Below are 11931 nucleotides of genomic sequence, written 5' to 3' on the forward strand. Positions count from 1 at the left end.
GGCATTTGAAAATGTGGTAAAGTATGTTTTAAGTAGTCATGACAAATTGTATAAAATTAATGAATTTTAATGTATATTATATCACAAAACTTCAAAACAAAAGCAAAATTACCCAACAAAGGCAGAAGCAACACAAAGGAAAGGAATCACTAGCATTTACATCAGCATAATAATAGGAAAAAAATCAATAAGAAAGATCTGTGATAAACCAAACTGAAATTCTCTGAGATTGAGGAGAAAGTGATCCCAGATGAAGCATTCAACCCATTTTTAATCATAAATGCTCAGGTCTTGCAGAGCAAGCATCCACCTATGTCTTATCTCAACACTTATTTTATCCTCTCCCCTTAAAGATTTCACAATGAAGATCAGTGACATAGACATAAGAGTTCAGATTCTCATTACATATTGAAAGAGGTGCTACTCAGCTATAATCCCAGCTCCTGGAAATTGATGGAAAATCAGACTGAGATTTTTGAGGCCAGGGGCTGGGAATGTGACTTAGTAGAGAGTCAGCCTTGAGCAAAAAGAAGCTGAAGGACAGTGCTCACGTCTTGAGTTCAAGCCCCAGGACTAGCAAACAACAACCACCAAAAGACTGTGATTGTGGCTTAGTGGTAGAGTGCTTGCCTAGCATTCACGAAGTCCTTGGTTTGATTCCTCAGTACCACATAAACAGAAAGAGCTGGAAGTGGTGCTGTGGCTCAAGTGGTAGAATGCTAGCCTTGAGCACAAAGAGGCTCATGCCCCAGGACTAAGACTTCAAGCCCCAGGACTGGCAAAATGTGTGTGTGTGTGTGCATACATACATACATGCAGAGACAGAGTACAGAGCTAAAGCCTGTAATCTTACTACTCAGGAGGCTGAGATCTGAGGATCACATTTCAAAGGCAACTTGGGCAGGAAAGTCTGAGAGACTCAAAAAAAAAAGATGGAAATGGAGCTGTGGCTCAAGTGTCTAGCCTTGAGCAGAAAAGCTCAGGGACAATACTCAGGCCCTGAGTTCAAGCCCCAGACCCAGCAGACACATATAGACACCCATAAACAATATATAAACAGATTGTCAGAACACATGTGGATGTCTATAAATTTGAGTGCTAGTTTTTTTGCACTTACTTGCTTTTCTGTTTTGAGTCACATCAGAAGAATAGCATAATACTGAATAAAAATATCCAAATATTTAAGTTGAAGCCCATGTTACAGTGTATTTATAATAGCAGAAACTAGAGACTGATACAAATGAGTTACTGTATGTTGTTTTTAGTTTTCTGCACAGCCCATAGAATAGTTGATGGGTTTAAGCAGAGCATTAAGCAGAGCATCATCCTCAGCACCCTGGAGGGCAAGGCAGAGAGAAGCATCTTGCTGAAGATTCTAAATTCCTATCTGCCTGGTGTGTGGGACCAGAGGGATGCATCATATCCCATGTTGAAGATTCCTACCCTAGACTATGCAGATCCCATCCCTGGTGTCACCTTTTGTCACGTCTTGTCAGCCATAAAAGCCACCAGACCTTGCAAGGACTTAAAGATAGGTAGAGGAGTTGCAAATCCGTTCCCTGTGAGGTCTTGAAGAGGTGGGAGATGAAGCCTGTTTCTATCTTAAGTGTATCTTTCAAGAGATCTATGTTGGAGACTGAGCCACCAGAGTGGTGCCGACAAAGCTGACAGATTGCTTTACCTTGTTCATGCAGATGTATACACCCCCAAACCTCTCACTGGAACATTCTCAGGATTACTTTTAAGGCAAACGAAATTCCCACTGTTGACTTATGGGGGGGAGGTTAATTTTTTCTTAATACGTATTGTTTTATTGTAAAGATACTGTACAGAGGGGTTACAGTTACATGAGCAAGGTAATGAGTCCATTTCCTATCGAGCATTGTTATACCCTCCTTTGCTTTTCCCTCCCCACCTCCCTAACACCTCCCTTCCACACCCCCCTCCCCCAGGCAAAGTTGTAAAGTTCATTTTCAACATACTGTCTTGTACATCTCGTTATTACAATGGATCATCCTGAATCCTTATTTCAGCATTTTGTTATTTCCCTAATATATGTCTAGGACAAGCAGAAGAGGTCAAAAGCTATGTACATATGACCATATAACCTGATGCTAAACGAAATGAACCCCAAGATAGGGACACAAGAGGTTTTTATCTTTGTTGCTGTTCTTTTTAATATACTTATAATGTACTATGTGATTTTTTTTGTTTGTTTCTTTGTATGTTCTTCCCCCATGGGACAATCCCTGTTATCACTGTATTTGATTCCGGTGACCTGCATCTTGTATATACACTGTTGACTTTTGAGGGCAAAAAATAGATGAATGCTGCACACCAGATATCCCCATCTTTTCATCAGACTGTAACAGACCTCATAAAACTCTGTCAAACTATTGTCAGATGTCACAACACTCCAGTAGACCTCGACAGACGATAGAAGACTGCACTTGTCTTCCTCAGACCTCATTTTACTCTGCCAGACTTCAATAGACTTGGACAAAGGTAAGAGGTCCGGAGAGGCGTGTATGGCTTAGAAGGACGGGGAGCACACAGCTATGTCCGGAGAGGAGGAAAGTATCAAATGACATATGCCTAAGCCAATCAGAGGCAGAGATTCTCACAGTGGGAGGGAATCCACCATTATAGCCTTCCAGTCACCTCTGAAAAGAAAGCAAGTTGTGCTGCCAGGTGGACTTAGGTGGAGGGCTACAGAAAGAAGGGGTTCCTAAGCCCTAGGAATCCCTGCACACTGACTGTTGGAATTCTCAGTTGGGAAGAGGCAAACTATGGCTACAGCTCCACCCACAGGCACTGCATGAGGGGGTGAATTCTGGTCTTGGTCAGGGTAATTGGAGTCCTTATTTAGTTCTAAGAACTTTGAGGCATGAAGTAGGCAGCCAGGTCCCACAGGACAAACTCCAAACAACAGTTTCTGACTGCCATTGCCAAACAGACCAAGAACACAATAAGCAACCAAGAGCCAGGCACCAGTGGCTCACACCTAAAATCCTAGCAAATCAGGAGGCTGAGATCTGAGGGTTGCAGTTTGAATGCAGCCCAGGCAGGAATGTCCCTGAGATTCTTTTTTTTTTTTATTGTGAAAATACTGTACAGGGGGGTTACAATTACATGGGCAAGATAATGAGTACATTTCATATCAAGCATTGTAGCCTCCTCCTTTGTTTCCCCAAAAATATGGAATGCTTCACGAATTTGCGTGTCATCCTTGCGCAGGGGCCATGCTAATCTTCTCTGTATCATTCCAATTTTAGTATATGTGCTGCTGAAGGGAACACTCCCTGAGATTCTTATCTCCAATAAGCTACTAAGAGATAAAAAAAGCCAGAAGTGGCACTATGGCTCAAGTGGTAGGGCACTAATCTTGAGCACAAAGAGTCTCAGGGACAGCACCTAGCCCCTGAGTTCAAGCCCCAGGACTTGGAAAAAACAAACATAAAAGCCTAAGTAGGATTCTTCCCCAACGTGATCAGACTGCAAACCTTCCAGGATGCTCTTTTACCTCAGTTGTGGGTATGTCTGCCATTGTCTTCACAGAGCTCTGACCCAGCAGCATCTGCCAAATTTTAACTCCTAAGGGAACACACCATCCCTTCCTGGGTCGGTGTCACTCAATGCCACCACTGCACCAGGTTGTGCTAGTTGACACTATACATCTACACCAGGTTGTGCTCTGTGAATTCATCCATTGATTCCATGTACAATTCATTCCACTGGGGTAAGTCCTGATGCCTTTAGAAGCAACCAGGCCACATGACAACGCACAGTTCTCAGCAACTGGGTCACATTGTCAGAATTGGTTGTCCTCTCTGATCTCAGATTATCTAGAAATTCCCTAATTGCCACACTTAAGCATGTTCTGTTTTCCAAGTCTTCCCCACACAGGTATGTTGTTATGGCTGCCACCACCCCATACAATAGGTTCTCATATCTACTGCAGCACAATCCAGGCACGCCAGATCTCTGTAAGCAATCCAAAAGCTCTGCCTCTCCATAAGAGTATATCTGTTACAAATCCTGGTATCCATGGCCACACTACCTGGCCAGGTCCAGCTTTCTGCAACCTAGACACTTTACCACGCCCAGTTCTCTGCAGCAGAGCATCACGATCTGGCTTTGATTTCCACGGTCAGGCCATCCAAGGAGGTTGTGATTACCAACACCCCATTGTGCCATGGCATATCCTGATTTCCACAGCTTCCCTATCTGGGTAGGACAGAACTTCTTCAATCAGGCCTAATTTCCAGGCCCCTTTCTCTGTAACAATGTATCTAGGTCCAGGGTTGATCTATACAGTGATGTTCTGGCCAGCCACATAGGATCTAATTTTTTTTTCCTTTTTTAGGGTCCCGTCATGGGGCCTGAACTCTGGGCCTGGGTGCTGTCCCTCAACTCTTTAGCTCAAGGCTAGCGCTTAACCACTTGAGCCACAGCGCCACTTCTGGCTTTTTTCTTTTTGCTTATGTGGTGCTGAGGAATTGAACCCAGGGCCTCATGCATGCAAGGCAAGCGCTCTACCACTGAGCCACCTTCCCAGCCCAGGATCTAATCTTAACAACCAAGCCATTTGACCAAGCAGTGTTCTCCAGAACAGTTCATCAGGCTTTGATTTCCATGGCTAGATGATACAAGAAGGCACTGATTGCCACCACTGCCCCCATTTAGCAGATTCTGACTACCATGGCCCTGTCGCACTAGCAGACTGAGATCTCTGCAACCACACCATTCAAAAAGGCAATTCTCTATAGCAATGCACCTGTGTCCAGTCCTGTCATCTGTGTACATGCCACCAAGGCAAACCTTGATGTATCCAACACTGATGCCATGGTGCATCATTTCATCTCTAATAGCTTAGCTACCCAGGAAGGCCCTGACTAATAGCACCAACACTCAGAGGAAAAATTTTCAATCATACTACCCAGGCAGTCCTTGAACCCCCAAACAGTGCTGCCTGGGCAGGAATGGATCTCTGCAACTTGGCCTTTTGCCTGGCCATATTATCCCCAGAACTTCCTCAAGGAATGGCCCCAATATCCATTTCCAGGACATCCAGAAATTCCCTGATTGTAACTGCTACTCCATCTGTGCAGATTTTGACCTCCACTGCTACATTACTAAGTCAGGCCTAGGTCTCTGTAATGATGCCACTCAACAAGGTCCCATTCACCGTAGCAGTGTCAACTTTCAGGGAGGCACATTCCCCAGCCCCACTGACCATAGTAGGGCATCTGTGTCCAGCTATGATTTTAATGGCTGCATTACTCTTATGTGGCCACCACTGACACACCATGGCAAGTCCTGAGCTCCCCAATTGTCCTGCCTGGGCAAGTCAGGGTCTCTGCAACCTGGACACTGTGCTAGGCTTTTTTGTTTTATCATTAGTTAAGCACTCAGTTCCAGCCTGAGCTACACAGGCATGAAACCCATGCAAATCTTAATCTCCAGGGTCTCTCTTTATGTGAAACACCCAATCTCAGAAACTAGACACTCTTCCAGTCCTCATTCTCACCAGTGCATCTGTGTCCTTATCCCTTATCTGTGCCACACAGGGAAGCTACAATGTCTGAAGCAGGGTATTTCAGCCAGGCTGTGTTCTCTGCAGTAGTGCATTGGCTATCAGCTCTGAATTTCCTGTTCTTGCCACCCAACCAAGTCCTGATCTCCATAGTCTAGCCTCTACCTAGGTCCTGATCTCCATGGTCAGGACCACAAAGCACTCCTTGATTACCCTGATCTCTGAAACTTGGCCATTCAGTCAGTCCCAGATGTTGTTTACCAGCTATTAATCTTTACAGCCATATCCTCCACAGAAGTGAATCTAGACATCCTTCTCCTCAACAAGGTCCCATATCTATGCCAGAAGTCAAAGCTGCACCAAGCTGACATCCTGGTTTTCCCAGCCAGGCAAAAGTACCTGTCCCAGAAGCAATCAAGCAGTCAGGGCAAATAACCAGGTGCTGCCCTCTTTAGCCTGGCTAAACCCCAAAGCCTTCCTCCAATAGCTAGGCTAAATTAGAAGGCTCCATCCTTCAAAAGGCAGGACCAGAATACAAGTGGTATGGATACCAGGCCGTGACCTTTAGGGCCCACAAGCCAGGCTAATCAACAGGCCTTACTTACAATTACACTTTCTGGCCACAGGTCTCATTCTCGTTGTTGTGCAACTATGCCAAATCATTAGGCCACATCCTGAACAGCCAGGACAAACCACCAGACAGGTGAAAGCACCAGTCCTTGCCCTTCAGAGCCCTCATGTCACAGCAGATTATTTCCTTGAAAGTAGTGCCACTTTACCACAGCTTTGCTCTTTAGCTTTGGCATACAGAAGACTACCAGGCCCTACCATTCAGAGTACACCAACCAGGGTAAACCACCAGGCCATCCCCTACCCAGACAGGGTGCATGATTGGGCCTGCTCTTCACAGTCAGGGCAAATCACCAAGACCAACCTCTAGCTTGCATGAAACACTAGGACCTACCTTCTGCAACCAGAACAATGAACCATGCCCTGCCACTCTGTAATGATGCAAAAGAACTGGGTACCACCCACACAGCCTTCCCTTGTCCTTTCTTCCACAGCCAAGCTAAACTATCAGGCTCTATATTCCATAGTCAAGTTAAATGAACAGGTTTTGTCTTTCTAAGCCCTCATGCCAGGACTGGCTCTGCCCTTCAATTCCATGCCACTTTGCCACAGCCGCTCTCTATAGCCACTCTACATCAAAAGGACTTCCATCTCCAGGCACCGTCCTCAGGTGACATACCACTCAGAAATGGTCAGTCCTCTGCTGCCTCCTTTTGGTTTCTGAGGCAGCTGCTCATAGTATTCCTTTTTCCCCTTGGATTGGCCTTATAAAGGCTTTTCTTCTAGAGTAGCTCACCTTATCCTGAGGTCCTATACTTGCCTTCCTCACATAATCTTGCCATTTGCAGGAGATTTTCCTCACATTCCTCTTTCAGCAGGCTTCTTCCCCAGGGGTGCCCTTAAAGCATATGCTCATCTTTGTGTTCTTGCCACCCAGGTAAAAATCTGGTCTTAACAACCAGGCCACTTGATCAGGCAGCATTGTCCAGGGCAGTTCATCAGTGACTGGCTCTGATTTCCATGGCTAAGTCATATGGGAAGGAGTGGGTTGCTAACACTGCCCCGTTGGTGGATTCTGACTACCAATGTCCAGTCACATTGTCAGACCAAAGCCATTCAACACATGTAGTTCTCTGCAACAGTGCACCTGTGTCCAGCCCTGTTTTTTTTTTTTTTTTTGTCATAGGGCTTGAATTCGGCCTGGGTGCTGTCCCTCAGCTCTCCAGCTCAAGGCTAGAACTCTACCACTTGAGCCACAGCACCACTTCCAGTTTTCTGAGTGGTTTATTGGAGATAAGAGTCACATGGCCTTTCCTGCCCGGGCTGGCATTGAACTGCAATCCTCAGATCTCAGCCTCCTGAGTAGCTTGGATTACAGGTATGAGCCACCACACCCAGCTTAAGCCCCTTTCTCTTTAGCAATGCCTTCAGTTCCCCCTGATCTATATAAGCCTGAAACCTTGGCAGATCTTGATCTCCAGGGTCTCCCTGTATGTGAAGCACCCAGTCTCAGAAATCAGGCCACTCTTTCAGGTCTCATTCTCACTAGTGCATCTGTGTCCACATCCCTGATCTCATTAGCCATGCTAGTCAGGCAGGTCACAATTTTCAAAGCAGGGTAATTCAGCCAAGCATTGTTATCTGGCGTAGTCCACTGAGTATCAGTGCTGATTTCCCTGTTCTCTTCTCACAAGCAGGTCCTAATCTCCAGTCTGGACATCACCCCAGTCCCTGATATAAATGGCCAGGCCAATAAAGCAGTCCTGAAGTATCCCTATCTCTGAAATCCAGTCCTTTAGTCACACGGTACTCCCAGGTACTGATCTTTGTGCCAATAGCATCCCCAAAACAGTGAATCTAGACCTCATCATCTAATTCAACCTAGTTCCTTATCTATGCTAGGTTCTATAGCAAATCAGAACTGCACCAATGACAAGTCTTGTTCTTCCTGGCAGGCCAAACCAACTGTCCCTGCCAGAGGCAGTCATTTAAGCAATCAGATGAGCCCCTACCCTTGGCAGGTTAAGGCAACATTTTGGCCCTGCCATCTTCAGCCTGGAAACCTCTAAGCCTTCCTCAAGTTGGTAGGCCAAATCAGGAAGCTCCATTCTTCAAAAGCCAAGTCCAGAATACCAGTCCTGTTCTCCTCCTTGCTCCAGTATAAAAGGGTAAGGCCACCAGGCCCTGTCCTTTAGAGCCCACAAGCCAGGACAATCAACAAGCTCTATACTCTTTAGCCACAATGTATAACCAGGACTTATTTTTTTATCCAGATGAAAGAGCAATGCCATGCAACTATGCTAAACCATTAAGCCCAATCCTCAACAGCTAAGAAAACCACCAGCCAAGTGAACGTAAAAGTCCTTGCCCTTCAGAGTCTCTATGCCAGGGCATGATCTGCCCTTGCAAGCTGGGCAACTGTACCATATCATGCTCTTTATATTTGGTACCCAGGTGAAGACCACCAGGCCATGCTATTCAGAGACCACTAGCAAAGCTAATATACCAGGCCATCCTGTACACAGACAGGGTTCATAGTAGGCCCTACTCTATAAAGTCAGAGCAAATGACCAAGTCCATCCTCTAAAGCTACAGTGGAAAATCATGCTCTGCCCTCTACAAGCAGGCCAAAGAAGCAACCATATCTGTGTAACTATGCAAAAGGACTGAGACCAAATCATACATTAAGGACAAACCACTATGTCTTTTTAGGTATAGCCAAGCTAAACAGGAAGGAAATGTACTCCACAGCCAGGCCAAATCAACAAATCTTGTCCTTCACAGCCCTAATGCAAGGACTGGCTCTAACCTTCAATGCTATGCCACTTTTCCACACCTGCTCTCCACAGCTGCTCTACATCATAGTCCTGTCATCTGAAATCCTGTTTCTACCCCCAGGTACCATTCTAGGAGCCATGTCACTCAGGTCACACCTTTGCTGACTCCCACTGCTCATAGTACTCCTTTTTCTCATGGGTTTGTATCACAAAGGCTTTACTTCTACAGCAGCTTACTGTAATCTGTGGTCCTACACCTCGCCTCCTAATCCCATATGTCATTCACAGGAGCTTACCCTCATGCTTTTCTCTTAGTATATTTATTACACTACTGAGAATTTCTCCTCCTTTCCAAGGTTCTCTGGCCTGAGCCCCAATTTCACCCTTTGCAATTTCCCCTGAGCTCCTCCTCTTTTTCCACTTGTTTCCTGGCCTAGGCTTAGTCTCCAGCCCTATCCCTGCTAGCCTTAGGGACACCTAAGCTCCCAAATCTAGCCTCCCAGGAGAGCAAATATAGGGAGAAGACCCCACCCCCTTCCCTCCAGAGTTGTGGCCTTCTCAAAAAATCTCTACCATGTATCATCATCTGCCCACTTGGCTGAGTGGGCTGCTGTATGGAGGCCATTATACAGGCTCAAATTGAAGCCATTTTGCCCCCTTTACTCCACAGCCAACATTTACCTAATGTTGACCCTTGATTCCTAGTGTGCTTTCCCTCAGCAATGTCTGTTTTTCTGACAGTTGATGTTTCTGTTTTCCACATTGTCTGTAATATAGAGTTTAGTGACTACAATTAAAATGTTGTTTTCATTGATTTTTACCTACTATCATTTTTCTTTTGCTGCTAGTGATGGAGCACAGTGAATCATGTCCATGCCCAGTACACATTCTAACATGGAGATCCCCTAGCACATAGAGGAGTTTGCATTGTGGCAAACTCCTCCTAATTTTGGAGATTCAAAAGATGGTAGTCATAATCAGGAATGGTGACACATGCCTTTCATCCCAACACACAGTATGATATCAGATTGGCAATTGCAGATGCTTCTAAGCAAACATCTTCTAGGAGGAGGAGGGCTTTGCCTGGCCATTGGGTACCAAGTTCTTGATGTTATTGAGAAAAGAAAAACTTGTTGAGGCATTGAGATTATGACCAAGTTCATTAAAAAATTTATTAAAAAGAAAAAGGAAGATAAATAGTACACATCCATATAAGAGTGCTGGCTTGTCTGATAACAGGGGCAATGATTGGTATAACATTAAACGTATTTATGGGGGGGAAAGTAGGTTGGAATTTGGCTCAAATTAACCTTAAGTTGTGTATTCACCTTTGTTCCCATACCTGGTATATTTTGTGTTTCTGGTATATTTTGTGTTTCTTGCTATTACACTATTAATGGGCCCAGAGATGTTGAGCTTGCTCAATAAACTGGGGACATGGATGTTTAACAGTACTTTAAGAGTATGATGGATTCTCTCACATGCTCCCATCAAGACAGGTGTCCATCTTCAAGATGAGGCTTCTTCATTAAGTGGGGCGGTGGTGCCAAGAAGAATCATTTTCTCAAGCTAAGGTTTGTTTTTTTTTAAAACCTTTTCATTGCACAGTTGTTTGAGCACATTAATTGTTTGGGAATGCAGTCATAGGGAGACAGATATTCTTTTGATTTTTTTCCCCCTCTGATGAGCCATTGCAGCTTTTAAGAGGATATAAGGATTAAACAAAGATACTGTACATATTTAGTCAAGCTATATATTAATACAATTGTCTCTGAATTTCTGGCTGTTTTTCATCTCTATTTCCTGTCATTTATCCAGTCTGAAGGTGGCTAAGGCAAGAGGATTTCAAATTTTTTTTTTAATTTAACTTAATTTTATTTGTGAACATACTGTACAGAGGGGTTACAAATACATGGGCAGGATAATGCGTACATTTCTTACCAAGCATTGCAGCCTCCTCCTTTGGTTTACCCTTCACATCCCTTCCCAGCCTCCCCCCTCCCCCCCAATCCCAATCCTTCTCCTTCTCCCCCTTCCCCCCCCCCCCCCCCGCACCGACGTTGTAAAGCTCATTTTGGACATGTCAACTTGTACTTCTCATTGTTGCAACAGGTCCACCTGTATCCTTAAACAACTGGTTTTTCCCCATCTCCTCCACAAGTTATACTGACATCAAATATAGTGAAAGCAGGGGTTATACTGTGGGGGAGGGACATACAAAGCAACAAAGAGATAATCTTATAAATGCGTTAGAAACACATGCATGAAAGAAAAAAACATTAAAATACATATCTAAGGGTTCATTTTCCTAACATCACATTATCTGACCTTTTCCGCTTGACTCATACATATACTAGATATTGCAAATAAGGGAAACCATGGGACCTATGTTTCTTTGGGCCTGGCTTACTTCACTTACTATAATTTTTTCCAAGCCTTTCCATTTCCTAACAAATGGGGAAATGTCATTCTTTCTGATGGAGGCATAGAATTCCATTGTGTATATATACCACATTTTCTTGATCCATTCATCTACTGAGGGGCATCTGGGTTGGTTCCATATCTTAGCTATGGTAAATAATGCTGCAATAAACATTGTTGTGCTGGTAGCTTTAGTGTGGTCTTGTTTGTAAACATTTGGGTAAATGCCCAAAAGTGGGATTGCTGGGTCATAGGGGAGTTCTATGTGAAGTCTTTTGAGGAACCTCCATACTACTTTCCAAAGTGGTTGAACAAGTTTACATTCCCACCAACAATGAAGTAAGGTTCCTTTCTGTCCACATCCCCTCCAGCATCTGTTGTTGTTAGAGTTCTTGATTTTTGCCATTCTAACTGGGGTGAGGTGATATCTCAATGTTGTTTTGATTTGCATTTCTTTTATGGCTAGGGATGTTGAACATTTCTTCATGTGTCTATTGGCCATCCTTCTTTCTTCTTCAGAGAAGCTTCTCTTTAAGTCTTTCGCCCACTTACTTATTGGGCAGTTGTTTCTTTGAGGATTTGTTGTTGGGGGGTTTAATTTTTTGAGTTCCAAGTATATTTTAGATA

The 11931-nt window shown here is 44.4% G+C and overlaps 1 non-coding gene across 1 annotated transcript; it reads right to left on the reverse strand.

Annotated features, from left to right (window-relative positions):
• Window positions 1–3192: 3192 nt before the first annotated feature.
• LOC122128318 lies at window positions 3193–3299 on the reverse strand. Its single transcript, XR_006151408.1, has one exon. It is a non-coding gene; the product is annotated as a U6 spliceosomal RNA (small nuclear RNA).
• Window positions 3300–11931: the final 8632 nt, after the last annotated feature.

This window comes from Dipodomys spectabilis, unplaced genomic scaffold, assembly GCF_019054845.1.
Source record: "Dipodomys spectabilis isolate Male_0828 unplaced genomic scaffold, ASM1905484v1 ptg000328l, whole genome shotgun sequence".
NCBI lineage: Eukaryota > Metazoa > Chordata > Mammalia > Rodentia > Heteromyidae > Dipodomys > Dipodomys spectabilis.